The sequence below is a fragment of the Macaca fascicularis genome, chromosome 5, assembly GCF_037993035.2.
Source record: "Macaca fascicularis isolate 582-1 chromosome 5, T2T-MFA8v1.1".
NCBI classification, from domain to species: Eukaryota; Metazoa; Chordata; class Mammalia; order Primates; family Cercopithecidae; genus Macaca; species Macaca fascicularis.
This window is the reverse complement of record NC_088379.1, coordinates 133,764,865-133,776,939: the sequence shown is the minus strand read 5'-3', so window position 1 is coordinate 133,776,939 and position 12,075 is coordinate 133,764,865. Positions and strand designations below refer to the sequence as shown.

The 12,075-nt window shown below is 41.2% G+C and overlaps 1 non-coding gene across 1 annotated transcript; it reads right to left on the bottom strand.

Annotated features, from left to right (window-relative positions):
* Positions 1-11,378: 11,378 nt before the first annotated feature.
* Positions 11,379-11,482, bottom strand: LOC123573810 (small nucleolar RNA U13). The gene has a single exon (XR_006698542.2). It is a non-coding gene; the product is annotated as a small nucleolar RNA U13 (small nucleolar RNA).
* Between the last annotated feature and the right edge of the window lie 593 nt (positions 11,483-12,075).

The following is a 12,075-nucleotide window of genomic DNA, read 5'->3' as shown; positions in this document are numbered from 1 at the left end:
ATTATTTTGCCAGCCAGGCTATATGGATCTTTGCTTTATTAGACCCGTATATGAAATATTAAAATTCTGCCCTGAACTCTAGGAACACATTGCCATTTACTTAATGAACATGTGTTAAGTGCCTACCAAGTGTTAGGTACCATGCTAGAATCAGGAGATGAGAACCCCAACATGTAATCCTGTCTGAGCACTGGTGCCCTCTTAGAGATGCTGTAACCAATGTTACTTTGGCTTGGTTAAAACTATCTTTCTCATTGCATGTGGTTGAACTTTGGGAAAGAATGGGTCCACTGTCCTAATGGTTAGAAGCCTCTGGCCACCAGTGTTCATTATTGGCCATTTATTAGCTGCCTTGGGAGCCTCGGGGCAGGTTCCAACAAGATATATAGTTATATTAACACTGAAGGGTGCTAAGACATCTGTCTTCAAATTTGGCAAGCTCACTCATAATACCAAAGGAAGAGAAGAGAAACACATTCTGTGTCTCTGAGCAAAGACCTCTTCTGTGTTTAGCAAAAACCAACCAAACCAACCAAATACTTCCTCAGCCGGAAGCCAAAAAAGAAAACTTTTTTGTTATACATAGAGGGGGATGAGTCACATTTTTACAAGGTTTCATAGACCAGTGACTTCATGACCCGCCCTTTTATTGTGTGATGACCCTTTTTTTGAGAACAGTTTCAGTTTTATAGAAAAATTCAGGCAGTAGAGAAAGTTCCCATATCACTTCTACCACCTCCCTCAGGTTCACTTATTACTGTATATTACAATTAATGATAAATATTGAAACACAATTAATATCTAAAGTCCATATTTATTTAGATATTCTTACTTTTCACCTAATGTCTTTTGTTGGTTTCAGGATAGTACATTATATTTTCATGTCTCCTGAGGCACCTCTTGGATATGATAGTCTCAGAATTTCTGTTTTTTCAGCCAGCATGGTGGCTCACGCCTGTAATTCCAGCACTTTGGGAGGCTGAGGCAGGCAGATCACCTGAGGTCGGGAGTTCGAGACCAGCCTGACCAACAAGGAGAAACCCCTTATCTACTAAAAAAAAATACAAAGTTAGCCAGGCATGGTGGCACATGCCTGTAATCCCAGCTACTCGGGAGGCTGGGGCAGGAGAATTGCTTGAACCCGGGAGGCAGAGGTTGTAGTGAGCCCAGATTGCTCCATTGCACTCCAGCCTGGGCAACAAGAGCAAAACTCTGTCTCAAAAAAAAAAAAAAAAAAAAAAAAAGAATTTGTTTTTTCTTTCTTTTTTTTGAGACAGGGTCTCACTATGTTGCCCATGTTGCAGTGCAGTGGCACAATCATGGCTCACTGCAGCCACGACTTCCTGGGTTCAAGTGATCTACCCACCTCAGCCTCTTGAGCTGCTAGGACCACAGGCACGTGCCACCATGGCTTGGCAAGTTTTCGTCTTTTTTGTAGAGATGGGGTTTTGCCATGTTGCCCAGGCTAGTATTGAACTCTTAGACTCAAAGGATCCTCCCACCTTCCCACCTCAACTTCTCAGAGTGTTGGGATTACAGGCATGAGCCACCCTGTCTGGCCTCTGAGACTTTCTTTATTTTCGACGATCTTACCAGTTCTGAGGGGTGCTGGTCAGGTATATTGTAGGGTGCCCCTCTGTTGGAATTTCTCTGATGTTTTTCACCTGATTATCCTGGGGTTCTGTGGTGTTGGGAAGATCACTGAGATACAGTGCCATTTCATCACATCACACAAAGGCACATCTATTAACACGATCTATTATTGCTGATGTGACACTCGATCACCTGGCTGAGGGAGTGTCTGTTTTCCCCAGCAGGCAGCTGCTCCTTATCCCGTTTTGCGCACTCTACCCTTTGGGAAGCATAGCTCCCCACTCCTTGTGCAGCCCACACTCAAGGAGTACGGAGTTATTCTCCCCTCATTATGGGTGGAGTATCTACATACATTATTTGTCATTCTTCTGCAGGAGAGCATGAAAGATTTGTCTGTTCTCCTCAATTTATTAATCTATTCAATCATTTATTTTTATCAGTATGGACTCATGAATGTTGATATGTTGAGTTTTTTGTTTTTTTGAGACAGAGTCTTGCACTGTCACCCAGGCTGGAGTGCAATGTCTCGATCTTGGCTCACTGCAACCTCTGGCTCACTGCAACCTCCACTTCCAGGGTTCAAGCAATTCTCCTGCCTCAGCCTCTTGAGTAGCTGGGATTACAAGTGCATGCCACCATGTCCAGCTAATTTTTTTTTTATTTTAGTAGAGATGGGGTTTCATCATCTTGGCCAGGCTGGTCTCAAACTCCTGACCTTGTGATCCACCCACCTCGGCCTCCCAAAGTGCTGGGATTACAGGTGTGAGCCACCGCGCCCAGCCTCTGATATGTTGAGTTATAGTCCAATACTACTTTGTTATTTAGTTGCTTAAATTGTTTTCCCATTGGCTACTGGAAGTTCTACAGCTGGCTCCTATGTGCCTCTGATATCCTCCCATCAATGAGGGCAGATTTTTGGTCTGTTTTTGTTTGTTCTTTGATCTCTTCATGACCCCTTTTTATTCTAAGAAAGAATCTGTAATCAGTCAGTCTCCAGTATTGAGATTCAGGCTGTAAGAGATATATATATATATATATTTTTTTTTTGTCTTTTTTTTTTTTTTTTTCCTTTTTGTGGAGAACGAGGTCTCGCTATATTACCCAGGCAGGTCTCGAACTCCTGGGCTCAAGCTATCCTCCCGCCTCTGCCTCCCTGAGAGCTGGGATTACAGGCGTGAGCCACCGCGCCCGGCCAAGAGATATATTTTTTTTTAAGGTATCTGGGTCTAGTGTCTCAAATCTTATGTGGAAGGGTCCCATCAATTTAGGCTCACCCGAAGACATAAAGTCTCTGCTATCCACCTCGCAATCCTGCCCCTTGCCTGGGCATAGAAAGATGACGTAATTATATTTCTCAGTTCATGGTCCATGACCATCATTGGATTGTGCAAGTATCTGCTTTTATTCTACTTACTTATTTTCCTTTACCCCAATACTCTATTTTGATTCTTTTTACCTCCCCACAAGCCCCACATTCTAATGTGTATTATTTTGGTTGTAGGTACAAAATATATATGATTTTGTGCTCAGGTATTATTAACTTACACAAATAATGATGTATTATATATTTCATTTTTTATACAATTAAATTTTTATTTTTTATTATTTATGCTTTTTGTTGCTGTTTATTATTAGAGATGAGGTTTCAGTATGTTGCCCAGGCTGGTCTTGAACTCTTGGGCTCAAGCAGTCCTCCAACTTCAACCTCCCGAAGTGCTGAGATTATAGGCATGTGCCACCATGCCTGGCCTAACTGTATTTTTAATGCCCTAAAAAAATCTAACTGGTATTTCGATTTGGATTGTATAAAGTTCGTAGGTAGAATTCTAAAGAATTCAGATATTTATAATTATTTTATATCTCTTTTTATAACATACTGACTCAATAAAGGCATGGTCCTATATCTCTTCTACCAGTATCTGGCCAATCCATGTATATTAACAAGCTGAAATTTAATTGAATAGTCACCAAAGTAGATAGAACTAGTTTCAGAACACTAAGCGGGTGGCAAATAAATTAAAAAATCAGTTTCATATGGCCAGGTGCAGTGACTCACACTTGTAATCCCAGCACTTTGGGAAGCCGAGGTGGGCAGATCACTTGAGGCCAGGAGTTTGAGACCAGGCTAGCCAACGTGGTGAAACCCCATCTCTACTAAAAATACAAAAATTAACTGGGTGTGTTGGTACACGCCTGTAATACCAGCTACTCAGGAAGCTGAGGCACAAGAATCGCTTGAACCTGGGAGATGGAGGTTGCAGTGAACCGAGATCGCACCACTGCACTCCAGCCTGGGTGACAGAGTGAGACCCCGTCAAAAAAAAGACAAAAAAGGGCCGGGCGCGGTGGCTCAAGCCTGTAATCCCAGCACTTTGGGAGGCCGAGACGGGCGGATCACGAGGTCAGCAGATCGAGACCATACTGGCTGACACGGTGAAACCCCGTCTCTACTTTAAAAATACAAAAAACTAGCCGGGCGAGGTGGCGGCGCCTGTAGTCCCAGCTACTCGGGAGGCTGAGGCAGGAGAATGGCGTGAACCCGGGAGGCGGAGCTTGCAGTGAGCTGAGATCCGGCCACTGCACTCCAGCCTGGGCGGCAGAGCGAGACTCCGTCTCAAAAAAAAAAAAAAAAAAAAAAAAAAAAAGACAAAAAAACCTATACTAATCAGGAAATGAACTAATGTGTTTCTAGCATACAAGTGCAGAGTAAATGCATATTGGGAGTGAGAAATGGGACAGTAGGACAAGAGAGATAACCAGGATAGATAAAGCATCTGAACACATTAAAATTTAATTTTATCTGATGAAAGTAAGCTCAAAAGTATGTAAAATAGACTGCCACTTGAGTAAAAGGAAAAAAAAAACCAAACCAATAATGCAGCTATATATTTTTTCTTTTTTTTTTTTTTTTTTTTTTTTGAGACGGAGTCTTGCTCTGTCACCCAGGCTGGAGTGCAGTGGCCGGATCTCAGCTCACTGCAAGCCCCGCCTCCCGGGTTCACGCCATTCTCCTGCCTCAGCCTCCCGAGTAGCTGGGACTACAGGCGCCCGCCACCTTGCCCGGCTATTTTTTTGTATTTTTTAGTAGAGACGGGGTTTCACCGTGTTAGCCGGGATCGTCTCTCGATCTCCTGACCTCGTGATCCGCCCGTCTCGGCCTCCCAAAGTGCTGGGATTACAGGCTTGAGCCACCGCGCCCGGCCTATATTTTTTCTTATATATACATACCTTAAATATGTCTGGAAGGATATAGAAAATCTAACAACATTGGTTGTTTGCAGAATTAAGAACTGATAGGTTAGAATGGGAACAGAGAGGAGAAAAAGACTTCTTAGTGTATACATTTATATTTTTTAAAATTTGAATCATGTAAATTATCTATTTAAAGATTAATACACTTTAAAGTTGATGGGTACATAAAAGAAAAGTGAATTTTCAGAATGTGTATGATATGAAATAGAAATAATGGGTATGGGCTGGATGTGGCAGATGAAGTCAAGAGTTCCAGACCAGCCTGGTCAAAATGGTGAAACCCCACCTCTACTAAAAATACAAAAAATTTGCCGGTTGTGGTGGTGGGCACCTGTAGTCCCAGCTACTCGGGAGAATCACTTGAATCCGGGTGGCAGAGGTTGCAGTGAGCTGAGATCATAACACTGCACCCCAGCCTGGGCAACAGAGCAAGACTTTGTCTCACGCGCGCACACACACACACACACACACACACAAAAAAAAAAAAAAGAAAAGAAAAGAAAAGAAAGAAGTAGTGAGTATGCATGTGTACACACTTGCACAAATGCATCTAGAGAATTTCGTACCACAATGCCACTAATTCAACCCTATATTAGTAAGGGGAATAAAAGGATGAGACTATGGCAGAATTTCCAAGTCAGTTATCAAAACCTCCAGGCTACGTATCATTGATATGATACATTGATATAAATAGGGCAGACCAGAAACTAGTTACTGAAGGTGTGGGTCTCAGTCACCTTCAATGTCCTGCAGTAATCTTCAAAACTTTGGAGTCCAAAGGATATTAAGGCATACGGTAAATCTCAGCTTAGTCTCCCACACTGCCTGCTATGACGCATCTTGGAAAAGCAACTTGGTCGGCTTCCTCCTCCTCCCAGCCAACTGAAAGCTATGTCCAAAGTTTAATGATGGAGTATTGATCTGTGGAGTATAAGGATTGATAATCACTCAGCTATTCCAGCAAGTTCATTGCCAACTATTAAAAGATTATAGACAATTCACTGTAAACAACAGAAGAGAGACAGCTTTTCTGTAGTCTCATAGGAGCAAGAGCTAACAGTGAGGCTCAACAGCCTTTTTCTTGGCTCCTGGTCAAAATCTTACATTTTGTAGATAATTCCTTCTCAAATGATAGATATTTCCTACCTTGACTTATATATCTGGGTTTTATACTTGCTACCACCAGCATATGTAAATTTACCATATCATCTTGACAATTCGCCTGCAATATATGAATAGCACGTTCATGTCACAGCTACATCTTTCTATTTTTTATATCATTCTATATTAAAATTCCTCTAAAATAAGTTGTGCATGTTGATTTGTTTTTTTGTTTGTTTCTTTGTTTGCTTTTTTTTGAGATGGAGTCTTGCACTGTCGCCTGGGTTGGAGTGCAGTGGTGCAATCTCAGCTCACTGCAACCTCCGTCTCCAGGGTTCAAGTGATTCTCCTGCTTAGCCTCCTGAGTGGCTGGGATTACAGCTGCACGCCACCACACCCAGCAAATTTTTTGTATTTTTAGGAGAGATGGGGTTTCACCATGTTGACCAGGCTAGTCTCAAACTCCTGACCTTGTGATTTGCCCACCTCGGCCTCCCAAAGTGCTGGGATTACAGGTGAGAGCCACCACGCCTGGTCATGCATGTTGATTTTTAAAATCATGTATTACTTCCAGCATATACAATCTGATTTCTGATTACATTAAAATTTAACCTTAATAGAGTCTCTTCTTGTTCTTTTTAAAATTTTTGAATTGTAGTCTATGCAATAGTTCTACTTAGAATTTTTCACATAAAATAATTTTCTCTGAAAACTATCATTTAACAACGATCTTATGATGTTTCTGACTGATATTGGTGAAAATTATATGACTTATTTTTAAATTATCTTTATTATAACTTTTTTAGAATCATGGATATAAACAAAGATTAAGCCATAAGAATATATTAGCATTATGTCTAGTGGTGAATAATTAGGAACAACTAACTACTTAAAGCACTTTAAGAACTGGGCCAGGCACAGTGGCTCACACCTGTAATCCCAGCACTTTGGGAGGCCGATGAGGGAGGATCACTTGAAGTCAGGAGTTTGAGACCAGCTTGGCCAACATGGTGAAATCCTGTCTTTACAAAAAATGCAAAAATTAGTCAGGCATGATGGTGCGTGCCTGTAATCCCAGCTACTCGGGAGGCTGAGGCAGGAGAATCGCTTGAACCTGGGAGGCAGAGGTTGCAGTGAGCCAAGACTGTACCACTGCACCCCAGCCTGGGCAACAGAGTGAGACTCTGCCTCAAAAAAGAAAAAAGAAAGAAAGTACTTTAAGAACTGAAGGATTTTGGCTAGGCACGGTGTGTAATCCCAGCACTTTCGGAGGCTGAGGCAGGCAGATCATTTGAGGTCGGGAGTTCAAGACCAGCCCAGCCAACATGGCGAAACCCTGTCTTTACTTAAAAAATACAAAAAAAAAAAAAAAAAAAAATTAGCCCGGTGTGGTGGCAGGTGCCTGTAACCTCAGCTCCTTGGGAGGCAGAGGCACAAGAATCGCTTGAACCCAGGAGGTGGAGGTTGCAGTGAGCCAAGATGGTGCCACTGCATTCCAACCTGGGTGATCGTTTTGAGACTCCATCTCAAAAACAAACAAATAAACAAAGGAACTGAAGGCTTTCTTCTTCTCTTTTTTTTTCTTTCAGACAGAGTCTCGCTCTGTCACCCAGGTTGGAGTGCAGCGGTGCGATCTCGGCTCACTGCAACCTCCACCTCCTGGATTCAAGCAATTCTTCTGCCTCAGCCTCCTGAATAGCTGGGATTACAGGCATGTGCAACCACACCTGGCTAATTTTTGTATTATTGGTAGAGACGGGTTCATGTTGTTGAACCCGTGTTGGTCAGGCTGGTCTTGAACTCCTGACCTTGTGATCCGCCCACCTCGGACTCCCAAAGTGCTGGGATTACAGGCGTGAGCCATTGCGGTCGGCCTGAAGATTGTCTTATTGTTGGACACCTTTTTCTCTGGCTTCCCTCTGGCTTCCCACTGCCTGTTACCTAAGGATATCAGGTAGAAGTCTTTGGAATGTGATGAGGTTATTACAAAATTTTTATGTGGTCCAAATCCTGAAACTCATCTTCTTACTGAAACACTGGAGCGCTAAACTTCAATTAGAGCTTTACTAATGAAAGCAAGTAAAAATTGCTATAAAAATTCAAAATGCTACAGCAGTGAATTCCATGAACTCTGTAGTGAGATGGCTTGGGATCAGATCTGAGGCTACTACTTACTAACTGTGTAATACCATGGACAAAAAACTTAACCTCTCTGTGCCTCATTTTTCTCACCTGCAGAATTGGGCCTATAGTACCTGGCCCATAATCTGTTGAGAAAACCATGGGTGAATATATAGAAAATATGTAGGATGGTGCTGACATAGTAAGTTTACGTATTGCTATCCAAGTAAATAATTTGTGGGTCTACCACTTGGTATACTAATTTTAAAAAATTTTTCTTTCATATAGTTTTTTTTGTTGTTGTTGTTTCCTTTTTAGAACAGTTCTAGATCTCCATCGTTATAAAAATGTATTACTGTGTTGGTGTACCACAATTTCCCAAGAAAAACATTAGCTAAGCTAAGCCCAAGCCAGCTTTTGGTAGGTGACACAGGTCATTTTTCCCCCATTCTATTTCTTTCTCTGAATTCTTTCTTCTCATTGTCAACCAGATGCCACTTAAGGTGATAATAAAATTGAGACACAAGTTAGGAAGGAAAAAGCAACCCGACTTTCAGAGTCCTGAGAGATTTTTATGAGCAAAACAAAGAAAGATCCCGACATTATACCTAGTAAATGCTCTAGGAGGATGAAAAGGGACAACAACCTCCACCAATAAAGTGCAGTCACTATAGAAGCTTTTCCACATCAGAACACTCTGACCTTACTCTGAGAGCTTCCGGCTGCATAATCCTTTCATGGACGTTATATGCACTAGAGGGGACAAGGGCAAGAAGAGAACAAGGCACAGAGTTTCAGAGTGACTAAGGTATAGAAATTCAGAGGAAAAGCAGAGGCAGAGGAGTGATTAACAGAAAAAAAAAAAAAAAAGGCAGCAAAAGATTTGACAAAGAGGCAAGGGGAACAGGAATGGAGATAGGAATGAAATAAGAAAGCTGCACATCCAGGGAGAGATATGGGGAGAAATGCAGTGCTTAGTAGATGGCGATAAGCAGAGTTCTGCTTTGAAAAAAGAAATCAAAGGGTAAAAAAGGAAAAAAATAGAGAACATATGGGGAAATAACTAGAAAGCAGCTGAAAGGGTTGCACCTGGAAGGAAGAAAAAATGAAGTAACATTATTCATAACAATGTTTGAGAGAGGGAAGAAAGATTTTCTTCCTCTTCAAGATTCCCATCCCCTCTAAAAATACAGTCACTAAGATGCCGCCATCTTTGTGGTATTCACTGCTCCAATCCCATTTCCCCCTTCTCTGACATTTACTTTCATTCAAGTCAGCTGCCAGTCACTCTTACTAGAAACTTCCCAAATCATACTTCAAGAGTTTGTAAAAGGCAACGTTCTTGGCAAGGGGGTCTTAGAGGTTGGCTTTTTCTTTCAGTCATGTAGCATCAGGTTATCCCTGACAGCCTCACAGCAGCAGGCAAGATGAAACTTAGCTCTCAGGTTGGAGCTAAGGGCTCAGATTACTTCCTCATGTGACCTAGTTGGCTTTGCTTTCTTCTGTGGCAGCAAACTGAATCTCTATCCCCAGCCAGCTGTCACAAAGCTGCCAATGGTCAAAGGATGTCCAGGCTCTTAATATAGCCTGAGGAGCCATGCAAGGGACAACTTAGCCCAGAGAGGGCCAAGATTAGAACCTCGTGTCCTACCTCAACGCACTTTCACTACAGAGACCAGATATGGGCAGTGGAAACATGACTGTGTAAGATTTGGGAAAAGGGGTCTCATTTGCTAGCAGATGACTATTTGGGTAACTTTTTTTTCTTCTTTCTTGCCTTCTATAGGACTAATAAAGTTTTCTTTTTTTTTCTCCCTGCCCTCTCTTTCCTTTTCTCCCCGTTCTGGTTTGGAAGCTATGATATTTCATTTCTTTCAGTCATTTCTGTTGATTAAAAAAAAAAAAAAAAAAAAACAACTGTGGAACTTTCCAAACACATTCAAATAGAGATAATAGTATCAATTTTCCAATGTCAGCTAACAATAAATAGCCACTTTTGTTTCACCTATATACCCACCTACAATTTCACCCCTGATTATTTAGAAAAAATTCTAGATAATACATCATTTCCCTGTATATATTTTAGTATTATGTCTAAAAGATAAGAACTATTTTTTGAGACAGGGCCTTTACAGTGGCGGGATCAAAACTCACTATAACCTTGAACAACTGGGCTCAAACGGTCCTCCTGCCTCAGCCTCCCAAAGTGTTGGAATTATAGATGCGAGTCGCTGCACCCAAACAAAAACTCTTTTTATAAAGCAAAATTATAATGTTACCATCACATCTAAAAAATTAACAATAATTCCTTAATATCATCAAATATCTGGTCATTGTTCACATTTCCCTAACTAACTTTTTATTATATTTTTCTTTCTTTTTTTTTTTTCTTTCTTGAGACAGGGTCTTGCTCTATTACCCAGGCTAGAGTGCAGTGGCATGATCATGGCTCAATACAGCCTCCACCTCCTGGGCTGAAGAGATTCTCCCATCTCAGCCTCCTGAGTAGCTGGGACTACAGGTATGCACCACCATGCGAGGCCAATTTTTGTACTTTTTGTATAGACAGGGTTTTACCGTGTTGCCCAGGCTGGTCTTGAACTCCTGAGCTCAAGTGATCCACTTGGCCTTTTAAAGTTCTGGGATTACAGGTGTGATCCACTGTGCCTGGCTTTCTTCTTCTTTTACAGTTTTTGTCTGGATCCAAATAAGGCCCATACATTGCAACTGATTGCTAAGTATTTTAACTTTCTCCCCACATCTGCACCCATTTACCATCCACCCCATCACTCTCTCTGCTTCATTTTTAAGGATTTTTATTGAAGAAACTTGGGTTTTTGACCTACTGAGTTTCCCATAGTCTAGATTTTGCTGATCCCATCCTTATACTGTTTTTTTTTTTTTTTTTTTTTGAAGAAAATATGTTACAGTGTTCCTTGTTATTTCCTGTGAAATGGTAGTTAGAACTAAAGGCTTGATCAGATTCAACAACTTTGTTCATACAACAACTTTGTTGTTGTTGGCAACACAACTTCATGGGTGATGTTGCACACATCTATCAGGAGGCACATGATAATGTTCAAAAGTCTCTTCTTATGACATTATCAGACATTGATAATCATTGCCTAGGGTCAGTAGTTAATTAGGGGTTATAAATGGTGATTTAAAAAATTGCTTCTTTATTATCTGAAATACTTTTGTAGACAAATGTTTCTTCATCAGTGCTGACAGGTAGATTACATGTAAGGACAAAATAAATTCTTAATTCTGTCTCTCCATTAACCCAATTTTATTTTGTTTTGTTGTTTTCATGTCAGATGGGTAACATGCTGATGTTGTAACAAGGCTGGAGTGTGGCACATCTCACACGTGCACGTGAACACCCAATTATCACACCTATGAACTACAAAAGGATCTAAACAGATTTTAAGTTAGCCAGTTGTTTCCCTAGGATCCTCCAAAGGTGATCAATACAGTTGTATTTTTTTCTTGGTGAAGGGATCTCATGATGAACTAATGGATTTTACCATGAATTGTAAGTGAATAAATAAAATGGTATGATTTAAGCCATTAAGTTTTGGGATATCTGTTAACATGGCAATAGATGACTGCAATAGTCTTCTTCCATTTAACAAGAAAACTTTGTAGATAGAAATGCTAAAGCTGGGTGCAATGGCTCACACCTATAATCCCAGCACTTTGGGAGGCGGAGGCAGGAGAATCACCTGAGGTTAGGAGTTTGAGACCAGCCTGGCCAACGTGGTGAAATTCTGTCTCTACTAAAAATACAAAAATTAGCTGGGCATGGTCGGATGTGCCTGTAGTCCCAGCTACTCAGGAGGCTGAGGCAGGAGAATTAGCTTGAACCCGGGAGGCAGAGGTTGCAGTAAGCCGAGATTGTGCTGCTGCCCTCCAGCCTGGGTGACAGAGTGAGACTCCGTCTCAAAAAAAAAAAAAAAAAAAAAAAAAAAAAGAAAGAGAGAGAAAGAAAAAGAGAAAAAGAAAAGA